The sequence below is a fragment of the Camelus bactrianus genome, chromosome 20 (genome assembly GCF_048773025.1).
Source record: "Camelus bactrianus isolate YW-2024 breed Bactrian camel chromosome 20, ASM4877302v1, whole genome shotgun sequence".
In the NCBI taxonomy this organism is placed as follows: Eukaryota; Metazoa; Chordata; class Mammalia; order Artiodactyla; family Camelidae; genus Camelus; species Camelus bactrianus.
Window position 1 is genome coordinate 32345080 of NC_133558.1, and position 19742 is coordinate 32364821.

The 19742-nt window shown below is 39.9% G+C and overlaps 1 long non-coding RNA gene and 1 pseudogene across 2 annotated transcripts in view; both read right to left on the minus strand.

The window, feature by feature from the left end:
• The window catches only part of LOC141574246 (uncharacterized), a 335328-nt gene that overhangs the window by 103144 nt on the left and 212442 nt on the right, over nt 1-19742 (minus strand). The gene's annotated exons all lie outside the window — the stretch shown is intronic.
• Nucleotides 9528-10124, minus strand: LOC123613924 (patched domain-containing protein 4-like; annotated as a pseudogene).

A 19742-nucleotide genomic window follows, 5' to 3' on the forward strand; every position in this document is an offset into this window, starting at 1 on the left:
GGGGTGACCAGACATTGTGGGGCAGAGCTCCAGAAACAAAGGAGATATTCAGGGAAAACATCCCCAGAAATCTGCGTAGGGTCCCTTTTAGAATCTACTGAGTGAAAGGCTGCATATCTGTAGCATTAAACTCTACAAAGCTCGGTAGAGAATAACTGTAGGGTAGAAGCCATACCATCCCCAGGGCACAGAGGATGAGGGTGGTCCTGCTCCAGCCAGCCCGAGTGAGACCGATGAGTACCCACCGGAGGCATTCAGTGGAGAGCCAGGAGGACTCATGCCTCGGGGGTGGGTGGAACTATCCCAGAGTGCAGGATGCCCTCATCCATCCAAGCAAACTGCATTGACCATCCAAGCAAACTTTCAGGACAGACCTCAAGAGGATCAAGTTGATCCACAAGTAATGTCTCCCAGTTGGTTGTTTTCTGTTTTGTTTTTTTTTTTTCGCTCTTGGCTATATAGGAGATGACACTATACACATTTTTTCTCTAACAAAATTCCTTCTCTTTTAAGAGATCAGTCACATGTACACACAGCTCGTTTCCCATCACTAACTTTTTGCTGCAGCTGTATCATCTATCTCCCGTAATTTGGATGCACTGTGTTTCTCATAATTTTGTGCATTAGCACATATCATTCCCTTGCTGGAGACCTTTCAGTTATCCTTTAAGACCCAGCTCAAATGACGTCTCTTATCTCTGGAATTCTTATTTCTACTTCAGAACATAGGTTGGCTTTGCTCACTGTATTTCCACAGCAGTGTTTCTAGATGATTCTAGATAAATAGTTAATAAAGCACATATTAACTATTTATGAGACCTTCTCTTTCTCGTAGACAATTTTTACCCTTTTCCCCTATATATTCCAACCATTGTGCACTTTAATAACGCAGTGGAATGATGGTACAGCTGTAATCTGGAGCTCTTTTTTGGAAGCCTATCACGTGCCCAAGTTTATCTATTTCATGGAGCTGGGAGATGGCGATGCCCCTGGAATGTGTTTTGAGCGAGTGATATCTGGTAAAAGATTGATGTTAATTACATCTGAGTCACAGAAGGAGTTACAGAAAGTGCTAGGAACCTAGAAGTACAGGTTGCCAAATAAGAGCTCACACATGACATTAGACCAACTGAGTGTTGGTTTATGAGGGTCCAGGGACGCATGATATTTAATGAAAAGAATGAGGACAGGGAAATGGTAGAAAGGGGACGCTTGCCCCTAAATTGGTAAGTATTTGTAACAAAGCTGAACAAGGCAGCAGGTGAAGAACACACATTTTTGCAAGAGTAGAGAGCAGCGTTTTATTAGTGGAAGGTGATGTATGACGTATAATTGAGGAACACTAAGTTCTCAATTGGCATTCCGGTGTAGGGGAAGAATTCAACACAGATGTTGACAGTGTGAGTTGTGCTTCTTCACTTTTAAAGACCTGGAGGCACAGATAACCTGAATGACTACCCAAATATCACATAATTAACCAAAATCTGTTCAGTGGAAATGTATCTCGGGACTCTTTCAGTCTGGAAGTCTTTCTAAAAAAGAAAAAAACAATCACTTTTCCCCTAAAGACTTCTGGCTGGTGTTCGGATGTTGATAGAGTTTAAGACTCCATATATGACCTGTGACACCAGATGGCCGACCTCCTGGGATGAGGTTTTTGATTCTGATCAAAGCCTACAGAGAGCTGAGTTTCATGGCATATTTCTGATAGTCCTGGAAATACCTGGGAGTCACTACAGGTCGACGTCATGTTGAGACCCCATCTATTATTACACAACCTCTATTCAAGTCTCCTGCTCTCTGATCTCCTCCGTAGACAGTAAAGCCCTGGACTGCAGTCTGATCAAAGCAGTATTGGAAGAAACAGTCGGTGATGCCTGACCTGAGTGACAAAGAGAGTCAGAGGACAGGCCATCTCAGCTTCAGATTTACTAATCCTAGGTGATGGAGGTTCGTATAAATTTTATGACAACTCGAGGAACCATAATTCTGTTTTAAAAGCTAGAATCTGAAAAAAAAATTGCATACCAATTATTAAATTGTTAGACAGTTGTCTAACTTCAGTGAAGCCAAATGCCTTCAGGTGGTTCTCTGCTTGTCTCTAAGAGTTTGGCTTCTCCTCCAAATGAGGAGACTGCACAGGTGTGCAGAGGTCTGAACTGGGTGAATGTGTCATTCCTGACATATAAAGATGGAAAGACTTGGACAAGGGGTGAGGAACCCCTACTCCAGACTCAACGGGGTATGCAGAACTGAAGATGAACCCAAGATTTTCACCCTTGATGTGCACACCTTGTATAATCCTCTTGGGTGGGCCTGACCTAATCAGGGAAGCCCTTTTAAAAGAGGTGCAGAAGTGAGAGGTGGCAGAAGTCACCAGACAGCTGTGTTGTGGAGAGAACCCATGTTTGGGAATGGCAGGTGATCTCTGGGAGCTGATAATGGGCCCTGGTTGACATTCAGCAAGACAGTACTGATCAAGTCCTACAGACGAAAGAGAATCCATTCTACCAACAATCAGCGAGCTAAGAAGAGCCCCCAAGCTGTATATGAGATCCCATCCCTGCTCGAGCCCTTGATTTCAGCCTTTGAAGACCCTGAGCAGAGAACTTGGTCACGTGGTTCCCAGACTTCTGATCTATAAAAACTGTCAGATAATAAATGAGTTGTGTTGTAAGCACTAAATTTTTGGTAATTTGTTACACAGACGTAGAGAACTAATACATCTGGTGTCACTACTGAATAACTGGGTGACCTTGAGCAAGTTCTTTTCGTCTCTCTGCATCTCAATTTTCTCACCTGTATCTTAAGACAAGGTTTAAGACTGTATCTGCTGTAGATTTAAAAGATTCTTTAAAATGAAGCTACTTATTCATTATAAGACAGCAGCCCTGGAAGAGAATAAAGAACTCTGGAATCTACCAAGAGTAAATTCACAACTTTGTTCTTATTGACATCTCATTATATCCAAGTGAGCTAACAAAGGGTGAAGTAAATACCAGCTCCTGTCCCTCATTTGAATATTTAAATGTGCCACGAGAGGCTGATAACAGCACAGGAACGAACACACGCTTCCACATATTCAACTACTGTGAACGGCCTGTGTGCTTCATACTAATTAGTTCTCCAGGGAATTCTGCGTTGAAATTCCAAGAGACCTTTCCATCAAAAAGAGGCGATGAAAGTGTTTACATTTGACCCATTAAAATTTCATTTTATCATCAGGTGTGCTTTGGGATATAATTCTTTATAGGACACACTTTCCAATTTATTTTTCACTTTGGTCATTGGGTTGATAATGTTTTTAAAAAGTAGGCATGTTCATTCATACCTACGGTATTTTCATTATAAAATGTAATGAATATTATGCACAAATTAGGATTTTTGGTCAACTTTTTGTTGTAAAAAATCCCACTAAGTGTGAAAATTGTGTTATTTTTATATATGATAAAATATCAACCATAACAGGAAAATGCATAGCTCATAATAAGCCCAAATTCATTCCTATGACATCAGAGAACTGAACTGAGCCACCGAATCAGAACAGCTGAAGTGATGAGCAAGTCTTTCTGAGTCAAGAAATACTAGCAACAGAGTAAACGTGGAATTTGATAATTGCTATTTTCCCTTGAAATATATCATAACCCAGACCTGTCATGACACATCAAGCACAAATGTTATTCACTCTTCCAGTATGGAATTAATTACCTGTTACCCATAAGAATATACCATTGGGCTTATAGCAGTAACTTAACAATTTATTAAAGTTTTCTCTAAAAATAACGACACACAAACTGGTATAATGGAAGTAGCTTAAGGAGGAGATGAGAGATTCATTACCCGGGCCACCATGTATAGTTATTTCACTTTGGAAAAAGTAATATTTATTTCCCCTTCATTCCCTACGATATGGTCTGAGTCCCTAGCTGCATGAACAATGCCCAAACAAATGAAAAAAATATTTTGATTGCTACACAAAAAGCATAATAAGTGATATTTAATTATTAATTAATAAGTGATTGATAGAGATAGGTGACAATTGATTTACTCATTCCTCTGTTCATTCAATTAACGTCCATTTAGTGAATGCATTCTGTGTGATATGTTCTTGGAAGGCACATAATTAACATAAGATACATTTCTTCCCAGGTACATACATACGTACAAGTGGGGACAGGGATTACTGGGGTGACTGATGGGGAAATGACAGTCCATCTTTATGCATTAAGTAAATTGATTTTGGTAAAAAAACAACAGAAACCCCCTCTGGTTAGCTCTTATGCATCAAATTGATGGTTAATTCCAAGTTAAGTTGACTTGTAGGAAGTGGAAATTCTGAGACTAGAATTGAGATAAACATCTGGTACTCAAAGTAACTTACAAGTCCTCAAAAAGAGATATAATAGACGCCGCTATGAGATAAGCTATATTAATTAAGAGAAATGATTAATTAAAAGTTTGAAATATGGAGTGTCAAAAAAAAAAGTACTATAGAGAGGACTATTATCAGGGACATGAGGAGGAAAAGGAAACCATGCTTAAAGTAACATGAAGAATTAGAAGGAAGAGAGATTCCAGAATAACTTGTAATTCAAGGAGATTATTTCAAGGTCAAATGTGCCTACATCCTGCAAAGAACTTAAGCAGAAAGCAAACTGGGAAAGTTCAATAAATTGGAAGAAAAAGGCCTAAGAAATGGGTCATATTGTTCTCCCAGATCAGTTACAGTCAAATGAAAGCTGTTTGAGTCTGGAGGAGAAGTTAAAGCTGGGAGTGGTTGGTTAACAAGGGAGAGTGAAAGATGAACAGGTTGTCCTGCCTTCCTCTGCCAGACTCGGGAACTGCGAAGTTCTGAAGTCAGAGACACTAGAAAGGGAGCAATTATGTATAACAGAGAAAAGGAGGAATGGGAGCCACGATCCATTTTTTGGTGAATGGTATAAAAACAGGATTTTTGGATATATTACATCGGCTGTTGGTAGAATTAAGTGAAATGAGGTAAAGAGAAAACAGTGCGGTGCCTAGCACGGAGAAGCCATTCCATAAAGGACAACTTAGGGTATGATCCCGAGTTCATGTGCTCATTCTGAACCTTTAATACTTATTTCCTCATGTCTCACATGGTTTGTTATCACGTTGTCTCCACCTCGTGAGTAGTAACCAGAGCTAGCCAAAAAACCTTTACTCGCGCCCTTACACAAACACACGGTAATCCTTCACCACTAACATAAATTGACCCACAGGCTTTCATTAAAACAGTCTTTAACTGAGAAATCTGAAATCGCCACCTGCTACAGGATACAGGAGGGCCCAGCAAGTGAGGCGGGGTCACAGGGCCCAGGGTGAAGAGTCCGTACGAATCTTAATCTCACCCAGATAATCCATCTCACCTCCCCCAGTCCAACTCTCTTAATGATTTCCAGAAATCCCAAGCAAGAAATGAAAACATATGTAATCTGGGTTGCTGAAACCTAAAAACTGGTGAACAAAACAAAACATCTCAGTTTAAAGAATGTTCAGAATTGACGGACCTTTGATTTATTTTTTCAGTCTTCTCAAAGCTGACTGCTCCTCTGTGAGATTTTTCCCCACCGTGCACAGAATTCTGAAACTTAAGACTTTTATATATATCATCTCCAAGTCAAAAAAAAAAAAAAATCTATGATTAACATTGTAAGCAGAACTAGCCTATAATCAAAATCAGAACTGGTAATCATTTCAACACTAATATACATCCGGCTGTTGATTCTGACATGGATTTCCTGATGAAAGGCTACACGTTCAAAGCTGAGTTCATCTCTTCTTTAAATACACAAGCTTTTCTTACTTATTTATAATTCTTCTAGTCAGCCAGTGCTAAACTGGGAGCACTTTTTTGCTCCCTACATCCACCCAGTTGCCAAACTTGATTATTCCGCATTCAGAATGTCTCTCCGTTTACTCTACTTTTTCTCACTTCTACCGGCATGATCCCAGTTTGAGTCTCTGATGTCTTTCACTAATGTTGTTCAGCAAATGTCCACACAACAGTGGAAGTCCAACCATAGAAGTAAACTCTTCTTGAATGTACGTGGTAGGATAGAAATATTCTTTATCCTTTTACACGGATTATTAACGTGGGTACTTATAATTGTCAAGTTTCATAGAATTAAACACTTATGATTGGTGCATTTTATTATATGTAAATTGCATGTAAAATTTTTAAAGTTCCAACACATCTCTTTGATACAGTTATCTTTAGACTGTACTTTCCTACGTGGGAATGAATGCAAACCAGAGCCTTCAATAAAAATGCTAAAAATATTGAAATGGTGTGTTACTTTGCTTACGGATTGCTTCCGCTGGGGTGTTGAATACTGAAAGAAGTTTTAAAACCTAATTTTTATTTGCAGGTACAATTTCCGTAACATCTGAGAGACTCATTTCTTCTTAATCATAAATATATCATCAGATGCAAAAATCTACAGTTTTAATTCCTCTAGACTATTATTATTATTATTATTAATTATTAATTATTTATTTTTTTTTTGCCTTTCAGAGGTAACAGTTTTTGTTGGCTGATAGTATTGCCTCATAGAGGATGCAACAGAGTAGAGTTAAGTAAACATTTACAGCTCTAAATTTTATTCCAATCCAGGATCTACTATACTAAAAACTACAAGCAAGTAGGTACTGATGACTGAAGGCTAACACGTTACCTAGTTTACTGCTACAATAAATCTGCTCCTAGGAAGCAGGAGTCTCCCTGGTCTACTGTTTAGTTACCTTGTGACTATGACATACACATAGATTTTAGATACAATTGTTTATTGTACATGTGCACTTACTGGGTCACTCTAGGAATATTTTCTCTGTGTATTAAATACGATGAGTAGTCCCTCTGGAGTTGAAATTCCTATTTTATATTTATGTTTTATGACATAATCATCTTTTTCCTCAGCTTATTTATGTTTTCAAGACAAGGGTGCTGTTAATTTCACTTGATACCTGTCCTAAAGCAGGTACCCACTGACATATGGCCCTAAGATAGGCGCTCAGAGCCAAATAATCAGTTTTCAGCTATTAATTTAGGTATAAGAGATTTGTATGCATAGTGAAATGTCCTGAGTTGTATTGGAAGTAAGGTGTTCACAGAGAGCAGCAAGCCAGCTCACATATGTTGGTCTAACTTGCCTTTGTCCCCAGATTTGCTAATAGGATATTCGACCACTAGTGACACGAAACGTGCAAGGCAGGGTCCTGTTGGATCAGGAAAGCACAGTCTTTGCCATCTGTGTTCATAGTCTGAATTTACATCACCATGTGGAAAAGCCTATGAACAGTTCATCTGTGTCCATTTAACAGAACGTTTGTAACCAGTTGAATTCCATCTGGGTACGTTGTCTGTAGTCAACAAATGACACCTTGGACAGACTTGATATCCAACTTTACTATACCTTCTCAACTCCGATGTAAAGATCTGCTAAAACAAACACTGCGATTTAAAAATGGAATTCAACTTAAACGCTATTTGCAGTTGAAACCAAATTTGCTTAATGTCTTCACCTCTTTACCAAGAAATTTAGACCTTGACCTGAATAAAACCTATAATCAAAAACTAAGCTTTTCTGGTTTTCCTTCCCCCATTCATTTTATTGTGGAAATACTGGATTATTGCATCCATTATTTGGATGTGGGAAATCTATGAAAATTGTCACCTTCTTAACACTCATCAAAGGGAAAGAGTAATGTTATGATCACTGACTCTTGTTTTGTGAGCTAAAAGTATTGCCTATACTTATGCTATTTGAATCATAAGGAAAACTTATTTTTAGTTTAGATTGTTTCCTAATTAATGTTTAGACCCATATTCCATTTAAGTCAGAAGAGACTGTTTCCTGCAGGATGTACAGTGTTTTAGTTAAAGAGCCAATCTGTCCCCATCAGATTCCTTCAACAGACACATCTGAAGGATGGAACTCGAGGTCCAATAGTATTGATTGGACTAATTTTACAAAAACTTTGTGACAATGAGGGGCATCTCAGATGGGTGCAGAAAGTGATGTTAGAATCTCCTCTGTGCCCACCCTGTGCTTTATGGCGTATTTCATGGTAATGGTGGAGGAATGTGAAGCCTGGATCTTTAAACTCATAAACTGGACATTAAAATGCAAAAAACAACAACACTGTTTAGGTGCTCAGTCGTATTGCTCACACTGCTCAAATGTGGAACCTCCAGGTGTTCAGCGCTTTTCCTCATTGTCTTTGATCATATGCGTGTTTCATTTGCTCTGTGGTGTTACTCTAAGCTCCTACTGTTTCTTCAAACCAGCTTTACCCCAGAAGTTTCACACTCAACCTGGGGGTCCACACAAAAAGCGCTATCTGTATTTCTCCCTTGTCAAAATAATCAAGGTACCAAAGGTGCAAGGAGGTTCTGCACTGAGGTCTACTTGGCATCTTCAGTACACTTAGAGAAGAAAGTCTTGATTTACTTAAAGCCTCTCACCTACAACTTTGTGAGTTAGAGTTTACCTTCAGATGGGCTCCTAACAGAAACTGGCTGCCTCCCACGACAAAGTGTTGTCTGATCCTGCTCACGGTGTCTAATCACTTCTTTTTCCTATTTCCTCAGTTTTTCATTCCCTGACCAAGGAATCAGCAGCAGTCAGTTAAAACACTCCATATGGACCACAGGGAATTAAATGGCCAGGTATTAAGGCAAGCTGCCTCTTGGAGAGCACAGTAAAAAGGGTTCGAAAATGAACAGGAAACACATTTTCATATGAAAGTCATAGAACAGTTAAAAAGGGAAGATAAACACCTCTAATCATATACAAACTTCTAGTTCAGAGATTAGCAAACTATGGTCCAGAGTCCAAATCTGACCCCTGGTATGTTTTTGTTTGGCCCATGAACTAAGAGGGGTTTTTTTTTTCTTTTCTTTTTTTCATTTTTAAAGTATTGTTAAAAACAATAGAGAGAAAAAGAAAAAAGAAGAAAAAAACAAAGACAAAAACAAAAAAAACTATATGGCAAGAGATTATGTCTGCTCTGCAAAGCCTGGTCGTGTGTATATGGTGACCTTCGCCAGCCTTTGCTGTAGTTCATCGGTTAGTGGCCCGTGATTATTTCTATTCAGATTTAGGGAGCATATATTTGCACGCAAACACAAATGTACATCATGGTGGGGATTCCTACTGCAGTCATACATAGATTCATGGAGTCTCACTTATAATCACAGCTTACTGATCAACACACAGGCTGTATATAGACACTCAATATACTAAGGTCAGATTCTAGCCAGCCTGCTGCCAGCTACGTGGTTATTTCTCCCAGCGATGGAAATGAAGTCCCTAGCAAAGCTAAAGCATCCACCTTCCAGGAACTAACCAACCCCGACTAAATATATAATTGCGCCTCTGATATTGTTTTGCTTAATGGTTTTCCTCTTTTTTTCTTCCAAACTGTCCACACCCTCTCCTCCAATGAAAGAAGCAACAGCTTTTGAGCCTTAAAGGTGAGACCTCTGTATCTCCTCTACTTGTTTAGGGCAAGAAATGAGGCGCTGCCTCTTTAATTGGCAGAAGCATGCAGGAGGCGCCTACTCTTAGCGTTAGGATATTTCACTTGCACCCTGGCTGTTGTGTGCTCTGCCTGAGATCCTTTAGCACTGAAATAGTATCATCCAGCATGCACTCCTCATGCTGATCGTTTGCCCTGTCCGTTGAGGGGGGAAAATGTGTAATTATTATAGACTTTGTAGTTCACTTTATTCCTCACAAGGTTCAATGTGTCTGCAGGATGCCCTCAGCCTGGAGCAAAATATTGTCCCCGGGTTGGGAGAGGAGGATCACCCTGCCATACCTCCCGGGGGTGTGTAAGTCCGAATACAGCTGGCTTTTGGACTGGTCCAGGGGGAAAAGGCTGCTGGCCAGGCTGCGCTCGATCTTGGCCAGGCTGTGGCTGGGCGCGACCAGGCGCTCCAGGTCGCCCTCGGGCTGGAAGCGGTTGAGCGCGCTGAGGCCGAAGGTGATGGTCAGGACTGCGGGCACGGTGAGGAAAAAGACCGGGTGCCGGCTCACGCACAAGCCCAGCCTGTGGCAGAACGACTGGAGCCCTCTGCGAAGCACCTGCCGCAGCATCCTCCACCAGGTCTAGCACAGTGACAGGTGCAGCACGTGACCCCCCTCCCCTCGTCGAGGTCACCTAGCCTCACGATCGCCCCCCAACCCCCGAAGTCCTATCGCCGCCACCCCCTGGAGGTCCACCACGCCGACCCCTCCGCTCTTGCCGTCCCTTCATCTCACGCAATCGCTTTGCCAGGTGTTTTCCCGGCTCACTCTCTTTCCACTGTTCACACACAGCAGCAGGGGCTACAAGACAACAAATTCTTAAGCGTTCGGCTCCCTGCCCGCCCAGCACCCTCCTCACTCCCCTGACCCCGGATTCCGCCGCGCCCCCTGCCGGAGCCCGCGGTCCTTTAAGTTTTCATCTCCGTCCGGGCCGCCCGCCCATCCCTCCCGGACCCCAGCCTCCTCGGGGGAGGTGGCCGGTGCGGAGCCCTTCCACCTGTGTGGATTTCCTCTCCTCCCGGATGTACTGCGGTTCCTAACCAGAACTCTATAAAAAGGAGCCTCTGTAAAAACGAGGGATCAGATAGGAGGCAGGTAGGTGGTGAAAAGGGAGAAACACTCTCTTTAAAGAATAGACATTTGTTTTGTTTTGTTTTGTTTTTAAGAACTTTTTGTCCCCACTTCCTCCCTTGGCAGGGAAATGGAGGAGCAAATGAGATGAAAATGATGGCTCGGTGAGTTAGGGACTCCTTAGAGCCGGAGAAGCTGGTGGAAGGTGGACTTGAGAAGGCAACTTTGAGCACGTTCCAATATCCTCTACTCACTAATTTTGTTTTGATTTGATGACAAGAAGCGGAGAGGGCTACGCTGCATTTCTAACAAATCAGTGTGCAGGGGTTCTCTGCAATACCCATCTCAAAACCCGCAACGGCTGATGGCACAGAAGCGGGACCTCTGCGGGGGTGCCCCAGGCTCTTCCAGAGGAAGGGGGCCCCGGCAGCAGCCTTGGCAGTTGGTGTCAGCGGGTCCCCCCTCACTGAGAGTACAGATGCACGCGCTGTATGTACTCAATTCTCTGTGCTTTTCAGGACAAAAAAAAAAAAGAATTAAAGCCGAACCACCATCCCCGCAGCGCACCCCGCCGCCTCAATTGGCTCTCCCCAGCGCCTCCCCCAACTCCGCCCCCGAAATCTGTTTGACTCCCTGGAGGTTAGCAGCTGAGAGACTGAGCTAGTTTCCTGCTCTGAGCTGAAATCCCGCAGCAAGCTGGTTATATTCTGGTTACATCCATTGAGACAAGAGGGAGAAGGGAAGTGGCAAAGAGGCTCACAATTGCATTTGACTGAGGGGAGAAACAGGAAATGCATTTCTTTTGTGTGAAAAGAAAACTGAGAACTTTTAGAGGGTTCAATCACTTCAACCTCGGCAGAACTACCTCTAAAGCATTGGAAGAGTGTGCTCTGGGCGACTGCGCATTCAGAAAGCTCTGAACAATTTTAACTGTCTTGAGGTGCACAGTGGTTCACATAAATATTTTGTTCATATATTTGAAAATTTGATAATAAAAGTCAAAAACAAGTAATCTATGTCTTCCTACATATATACAAGAAGATATATATAGATAAATAGATTCAAAAGATATATAGATATAAATGAATATATTGCACATATATACATATACAAGCATATACACAATATTTGCACACACACCATAAAGAATTACATGAAGTCCTAGGAAACTCACACGTTTCTGCTTAGACAAAACAGGTAGATAAACTGAGAGCAAAGTCTAAGATTAGAAGTGAACTGAACACTTTAATTCGCTGTTTTTGGAGTTTCATAGTAATATCTTCACTTATTCCCAAAGTATAATCAATTATCTGACAGCAGCACATTATTCAATTTAAATATTATGTCACGTTTTTGAAAAGCATCACATAGAAAACTTCTCAAATATGGCTTTAGATTCTGTCTGGATAATTTATTTTAGTTTACTTCAATGCCCACACATCTAAGCCAAAAACTGTTTTATTCTAAAAAGTTTTACAATATCCATGATCAGATTTTGAAAAGGCGAAAAAAATAGAGTATAAATGTAGATTTATAGTTCACCATGAATTTTACTGTTCTCAACCTTTTTCAAAAAGGGAAGAAAAATCTAGGTGTCCTTCCTCTTGCCTCAGGAAACAACCAGTCTGTAAATTTTTTCTATATGTGCCCTATATAAATGCAGTACTATAACATTTATTATCCTTAAATTTATCTCCTTTAATAAAAATCTGGATTTTCAAAGATTAAGTGCAATTTTTTCAAACTTTTATATGGTTCTCACTAGTTCTTACTACTATCGAGTCCAAGCTTGTTCTGCTCACCACACGACAGGCCAATAAATCGGGAGATGAGGTGTTGGGGCAAGGAATAATGACTTTATTTAGAAAGCCAGCAGACTGAGAAGATGGAGGATTAATGTCTTGGAGAACCATCTTCCCCAAGTCAGAGTTCAGGTTCCTTTTATACTATAAAGGGGAGGAGGTGTGGTTGGTTGTTGCAAACGTCTTGGTATCGGAACACTTTGTCTTTGCAGCTGGCCATGTAGGTCAGGTCATGATGTTCCTGCAAACCTCCAACAAGACAAATGTTATCCTGTGTTCCACAACTTTTCATCTCTATAGGAATAAAAAAAAAGTGTTATACTCTTAAAGGTCAGAGCCTGGAGAATGGGCTGCTCGGTCTATTTCAGGCTCTGGGCAACACTCTTACAGAAGGTGCAGAACCAGCATGACTCAGCACTAGAAAGAGAGCACAGGGTGAAAGCTAAAGGAACAGGTCTAACACAGACTCAGATTTGTTCTTCCCTAGCACGTTACCGTTATTACCTCTAGTTCACCTACCCTAAACCCCCAAGTGGAATAAGATGCCCCTCCCTCACTCACATTCCCACCACGCCTCGTGCCTGCCTCACCATCTTATCCTGATCTGTGTTCGTGTCAGCCTTCTAAACTGGAATGGTAGAGTCCTGGGCAGTATTCGTATGGTCTAAAATTGTCATTGGCTCAATACCTAGCAGAATCTCTGTGAAGCACAATAAATTCTAAGCCAGATTTGCTCTGGAACGGGAGAATACATAAACTAAGGGCACCTCAGCCATTGGCTTCAATACCAGGGTTGTTCTTCGTGGCTGGTGCAATCTGTCTCTTTTCCTGTTTGCCTTGTGTCCCTTCTTCCCTGGTTTCCAAGTATCTCTGGGGGTCTGACTCTTGTCCGGCCCTCTCTGCCAGGACTCTCCTCCTTGCCTTTTCTGCCACTTGCAGGCAGCCTGACACTTCTCATTCTGCCCTGCACTCCTGAAACAGGTCTTATTAATGGCTTTATGAAAATTTGTCTCTTCTTAGGAATTTAGGTCCACAGATTGCAAGGGCATGTGTGAAAATAAAGACATGGCTGTAAAAAGGAAACATGTTTCTTCAAAATATTCAACAGATATTTCATTTATTGCTCACACATTGCGTGGGAGGCCCTGGAACAGGAAAAAGTCGTCCATATTCTCAGGGAGTTTACAATAATGTTAAAACACTGGGCTTCACGTAATGGCCTGCAGGGAGGGAGTGATGCAGCCTTAGTATACAGCGACACAGTAAGGTTTACATTTGAGAAAGAAAAGGTTTGCTGCAATTAAAGAATAATCTGGAAGATGTGAAACTGGAGATAGGACTGCCAGTGTAGAGGCTTACTAAATTCATTTTGGGAAAAAAAAAAAAAAAAGATGATGGCTCAGGGAATTAGAAGAGAGAAACAGAAAGGACTGAAAGGATGTGAAGTTTCACAGTTGGCCCTCCAGTATCCACATCCATAGATTCAACCAACTGAGAACTGAAGGTATTTTTTAAAAAATTCCAGACTGTACAAAAAAGAAGACTTGAATTTGCTGCACACAGGCAACGATTTACATAGCATTAACGCTGTATTTACAACTATTTACATAGCACTGCCATTGTACTGGGTATTACACATTATCTAGAGATGACTGAGTATACAGGAGGACTGCGGACTTTATATGCAAATACTGCACCACTGTATACAAGGGACTTATTTTTCCTCTCTTTCTTGACCCAGAAGGCATCCCATCCTGTGCATGAATATCTATGAATACCTTTGAAGAGGAAGGTTTTTTTATGTTGTTTTTGTTATTATTTGCTGATTTCCCTGCCTTGCTGCCCTCTATTTAGGTATCCAAAAGCAAAGGACATTTTCTTTGCTCGCCTCCCCCATTCCCCTTCCCCACTCCCAGAAGCTGCCCCAAGGACACATCTTTGAGTTAATAAAGAATTTTTCCTTTGCTGTAGACCTATCCAAAAAAAATATTGCTACGATTTATGTCAGAGTGTTCTGCCTATGTAAAGCAAAAATAAACAATGGTACCTAATTAAACTGAAAAGATTTTGACAGCAAAGGAAATCATTGACAAAACAAAAAGACTACCTACTGAATGGGAGAAAAATATTTGCAAGTAATAGGACCAATAAGGGTTGAATATCCAAAATATATAAACAGCTCGTATAAATCAACATCAAAAATAATAATAATAAAAACCAACTAAAAAATAGGCAGAAGACCTGAGAAGGCATTTTCCCAAAGAGGACACGCAGATGGCCAACAGGCACATGAAAAGATGCTCAACATTGCTAATCATCAGGGAAATGCAAATCAAAACCACAATGAGACATCACTTCACATCTCTAAGTTTTGATTCTATATTTTATACCATAAACCTGCTTCTCAGTTTCAGAGTTCTCTGATAAAATTGTAAAAGACTGATAATGGCATCTAGTTCCACCTAGAGCGTGGTCATTACTCTCAAACTGTAACCCTCGTGGACTTTTAGCTGATGCCAGAGGTACTCAGCACAGTGTCTCTACTGCAGCTTGGGTGACACTACAGTTTCCCTGCACTGCTTCTACTTAGATGGTAGGCATGCAGCAAATAATCTCTGCGAGGTTTTCCGAAGTCTTCTCTTGCACATCTAAAACTCAGCCGTTGGCCAAGCATATATAGGGGAGCCACATGCTGATTTTAAGCCCTCACTTGATTCCATCCACTCTTTTACTTTGCCTACAAATTCTAGCTTTTCAGCATCCCTAAATCATTAAAAATTGTCTTACTGTCCATTATGGGAAAGTGGAAAAAAAATGGTAAAACTAGTATTTGTTTAGTACACAGTTATTTAAAACACTATTGTGCTTTTAAATATTGACAATTTAAGTTTTTATTTTTAAAAACCTCTGAGTAAGTAGCAAGCATCTTCTCTGTGCCTTGGTGAATTATCATTGTCATGGTTCTTCCTGAGTTGGTACAATGGACAGAATGTTTGTGTCTCCCTAAAAACCATGCTGAAACCCCTAATCCCAATAGTATTGAGTTTGGAGGTAGGACCTTCGGGAGGTAATTAGCTCATAAGGGTGGAGCCATTCCCTAGCAACAGTGGGAAATGAAGTATTCAAAGAAAGAGGTCATGAAGGGATATTTGATTTGTTCTTGGAGAGGTTAATTTTAATTAACACATCAAAGAGGGTGTGGGGAAAGCATTTCAAGCACATGGAACACAAGACATGCACAAAAGGTGTCATGGGTAAGGGAGCAGCTCATTCCAGAACGTGAAAGATGCCCTTCTAACCGAGCACGGTGTGCATACGTGAGCCTGTGCTGGGAAGGTGCAAAACTCCGGAAGTAAAGGAAGCAGGCAGGGGTCACACAATACTGGACACATCAGGTACGCTATTAAGAAAAAAGACACAAATGAACTTACCTACAAAACAGAAACAGACTCACAGACATAGAAAACAGACTTACGGTTGGTTACCAGTGGGGACAGGAGATGGGAAGTGATAAATTGGGAATTTGAGATTTGTAGATACTAACCACTATATATAAAATAGATAAACAACAAGTTTCTACTGTACAGCACAGGGAACTAGATTCAATATCTGATAGTAACCTATAATGAAAAATAATATGAAAAGGAATATACATATATATGTATGACTGAAACATTATGCTGTACACCAGAAATCAATGCAACATGTAAACTGACTATACTTCAATAAAAAGAAAAGAAAGAAGAATGGAGGCCATATGGGAGTTTTCAGCTGATAAATGATGGATTTGCATTTTAAAAGAAAAACAGTATTTATGTTCTTGCCTTAACAAATTAGCTCATTTTTTGACTAGACAGTTGTCTATAGACAACTATAAAAGCTGGACAAAATGCACAAAATATCTTTTTTTTTTTTTTTTTACAGGCTCTGGATAGCAATCAACCCAAGACTATAATCCTTGATGGAAAGAAATCTCATAAAATGAGCCCAGCATATAACCAGGCTCTCTCTCTGAGGATGTTTTAAAGGCTCTACTCAGGGGAATAAAATCCAGGCAGTTTCACTCTTGCTGCACACAAATGTCAAACATCCACAGTTTAGGATTGTAAAGACAGTTTTGATTTTTGTGGGTGGGTCGGGACAGTAAACGAAGGAAAACCAGCTCTAACACACTTGGCTGGTTCCTATGCTGTCCTCATACAAGGAGGTCTTCTGGGAAGCTGAGGGGCAATTTCAGAAGCCGGAAAGTACTGCAGAGACGCTGGAAGTTAGCGTGCCAAAGTGAAGGGAGCTTCGCCTTTTACTAGCAACACGAAAGACCATGCTATCCAAGGAAGAACCATACTCTAGGAGTCGGGGCAAAACTGAAATACATTCCCCTTTATGAAGCTAAAAATGCAAGTTTTGACCAGATCAAAGTGGCCTACAAGGAATTTAACTATCTTCCAGAACAAAGCGTATTTTAGAGGAAACACAACCCAAACATTTAAAATCTGTAATATCTTGTATAATCTACGGCAAACAGTAAAAGTAACCAAACACGAAGGGAAAAAATAATAATAACTAAGGAAATTTTTGCTCCCAGGCTAAGTGGGATAATAGGAACCAGATAGCTTCAATAATCTGAAGTACTAAGAGATTAATACGACAGAAACGTGGAAATTCTTCACATTTCAAATTGCAAAACATTCCTGAGAGAAATTAAAGAAGACTTAAATAAATGGTGTAATACATCATGTTCATGGATCATAATATGCAATATTGGTAAAATGTTAATTCTCCCCAAATCAATCTATAGGTTGAATATAATCTCAGCAGGCTTTTTTTGAGCAAACTGATGCTAAAATTTGCATGGATATGCAAAGAACACAGAGTAGCAAGAACAACTTTGACAAAGAGGAACAAAGGAAGAACCTACCTTACCTGACTTCAAGACTTACAATGTTACAATAATCAAGGCAGGGTGGCATGGGAGTAAAGACAGATATACAGATTAAAGGAGTCAAATAAAGAGTAGAAATACACTTCGATATGATCAATTAATTTTTGGCAAAGGTACTAAGGCAATAAAGTGGGATAAATTATAATCTTTTTGAAAAACGATGCTGGAAAAAAGAAGTGAACTCAACCCTTACTTGGCACTCTACATACTAATTAACTAAAAAGGATCATACAACTAAGTGGAAAACCTAAATCTATGACATTTCTAGAAAAAAATCATCGGTGAAACTTGGTGTAACCACTGGCTTGCAAAGATTCTTAAATACAAACTAAAAGAAAGTAAATCAATAAATTGGACTTCATCAAAACTAAAATTTTGCTCTTTAAAAGATGTTGTTAATACATTGATAACAATATAATTATATTTCGTACAATATAATGAAAAGGTAGGTCACAGACTGGTAGCAAGTATTTATAAAACATGTGCCTGACAAAGGAAATCTATCTAGAATATATTAAAAAAAACCTCTTATGATTCAATATTAAGAAGCATAGAACTGATGTTTCAAAAATAGGCACATTTCAGTGGATACTTTGCTAAAGAAGATTTATGGATGGAAAACAATCACATGAAAAGAGTTCAATATCATTCATCGTTAGAGAAATACAAATTAAAACCACAATGTGATCCCCAAACACTCCTAGAACAATATTTAAGAGTAAAAAGATTGAGCCTACGTGTTGCTAAGGATGGTTATCAAATGAAACTTTCATACTGTGCAGTTTTGAACAACTAGTTTGGAAAACACTTTTCAGTTAAAAAGTGAAATATGAAGCTACCAGAGGATGCTTGCATTCTACTCTTAGGTATTGTTTGCCCAAATAAACATATACCCAGACACAATACTCATGGCATCTCTACTTATAATAGCCCCAAACTGGAAACTACTCAAATATCCATCAACAGGGAAACAGGTAAACAATCAATGGTGTATCCATACAATGTCCATCAATGGGTAAACAGATAAACAGTCAGTGGCAGAGCCATACAATGGAATGTGATCCATCAACACAAAGGAATAAACCATCGTTACACATAACATAGATGCGTCTCAAAATAATTATACTAAGTAAGCAAAGCCAGAAAGGAAAAAGAATACACTGCATGGTTCCATTTATATAAGATTCTGGAAAATCCAAACAAATTTATAGGGAAAGAAAGCAGCTCAGTTGCCTGGAGCAAGGGGACTAGATAAAAGGGAATAAGACAAGGTCTACAGGGGACAGAAAGAAATTGTGTGGTGTGTCCATGACCACGATTGTTTGATTGTTTCAGGCATTATACAGATGTCAACACGTATCAACTTGTAAAATTTATTATATGTCACTCATATTAAACCTGTCTATGAATAAGGAAAGAGAAAAAGCATTTCCTGTTTGCACTTTTTGGTTTCGTTGTGAAGAATGTACTGAAGGGGAAAGACTGTAAGAAAGGAGAGCGTTAGCCAGCCTCTGAATTTTTCTAGGGAATGTGGAGGACGTTATTGATCACAAAGGCATATAAAAAATTGAGAGATATTTGGAGGTAAAAATGTGTGGCTATCAATGCTCGATTGAATTTGGGGTGAGGAAGAAGGAGGGAGAGCAAGGGGATTAAAGCAGGACTCAGGCTTTTGTCTTGTTCAACTGGACGGTCTGCTGTGGGGAAATCTGTACCAGGACTGGGTTGGTAGGAGGAAACTATTCAATTCAATTTAGGGAATGTCAAGATTATGGTTCATTTAAAGCTTTGCAGTTAGACAAGTTGAGTAGGAGTTTGGATGTGAGTGTGGTTGGAGATTTTAAAAATGGGGTTTCATTAGACATATGATGGTAAACAAAGCTTTAAAAATATTAAGGAGGGAGAGACAAATGGAGAAAGTTAGGAAGAGAAGAGACCAAGAAAGAGATTTGGTAATTCCTTATCTATGAAGATGAACCAACAAACAGACTAAGAGGGGGTCTCTAGAATATTACGGTGATCATATATCACATTTGCGCTGAGTATACATCACATTTGCGCTGAGTGAATGAATGAATAATGACTTTTCTCGGATTCTTTCTTTGTAGACTATCACCCCTTCCTAAGAGGTGCAGAGACCCGATGGCCTTATCTTTCTTCAAAAGTAGATGAATTAGCGACTTTTACTTAATAATTTTAAAGTCTCCATGCACCCAAACAGTTACCATTAGTAAAAATTTCAAATTAGATTTTCAGTCCTTTAGACAGGAACTTCGGGACTATCTGTTACGTTAAATACACACATATATATATATAAAACCCCTGGGGCAGGTACCTTTTAAGGTAACATTTTAGTTGAATGAATAAAAACTG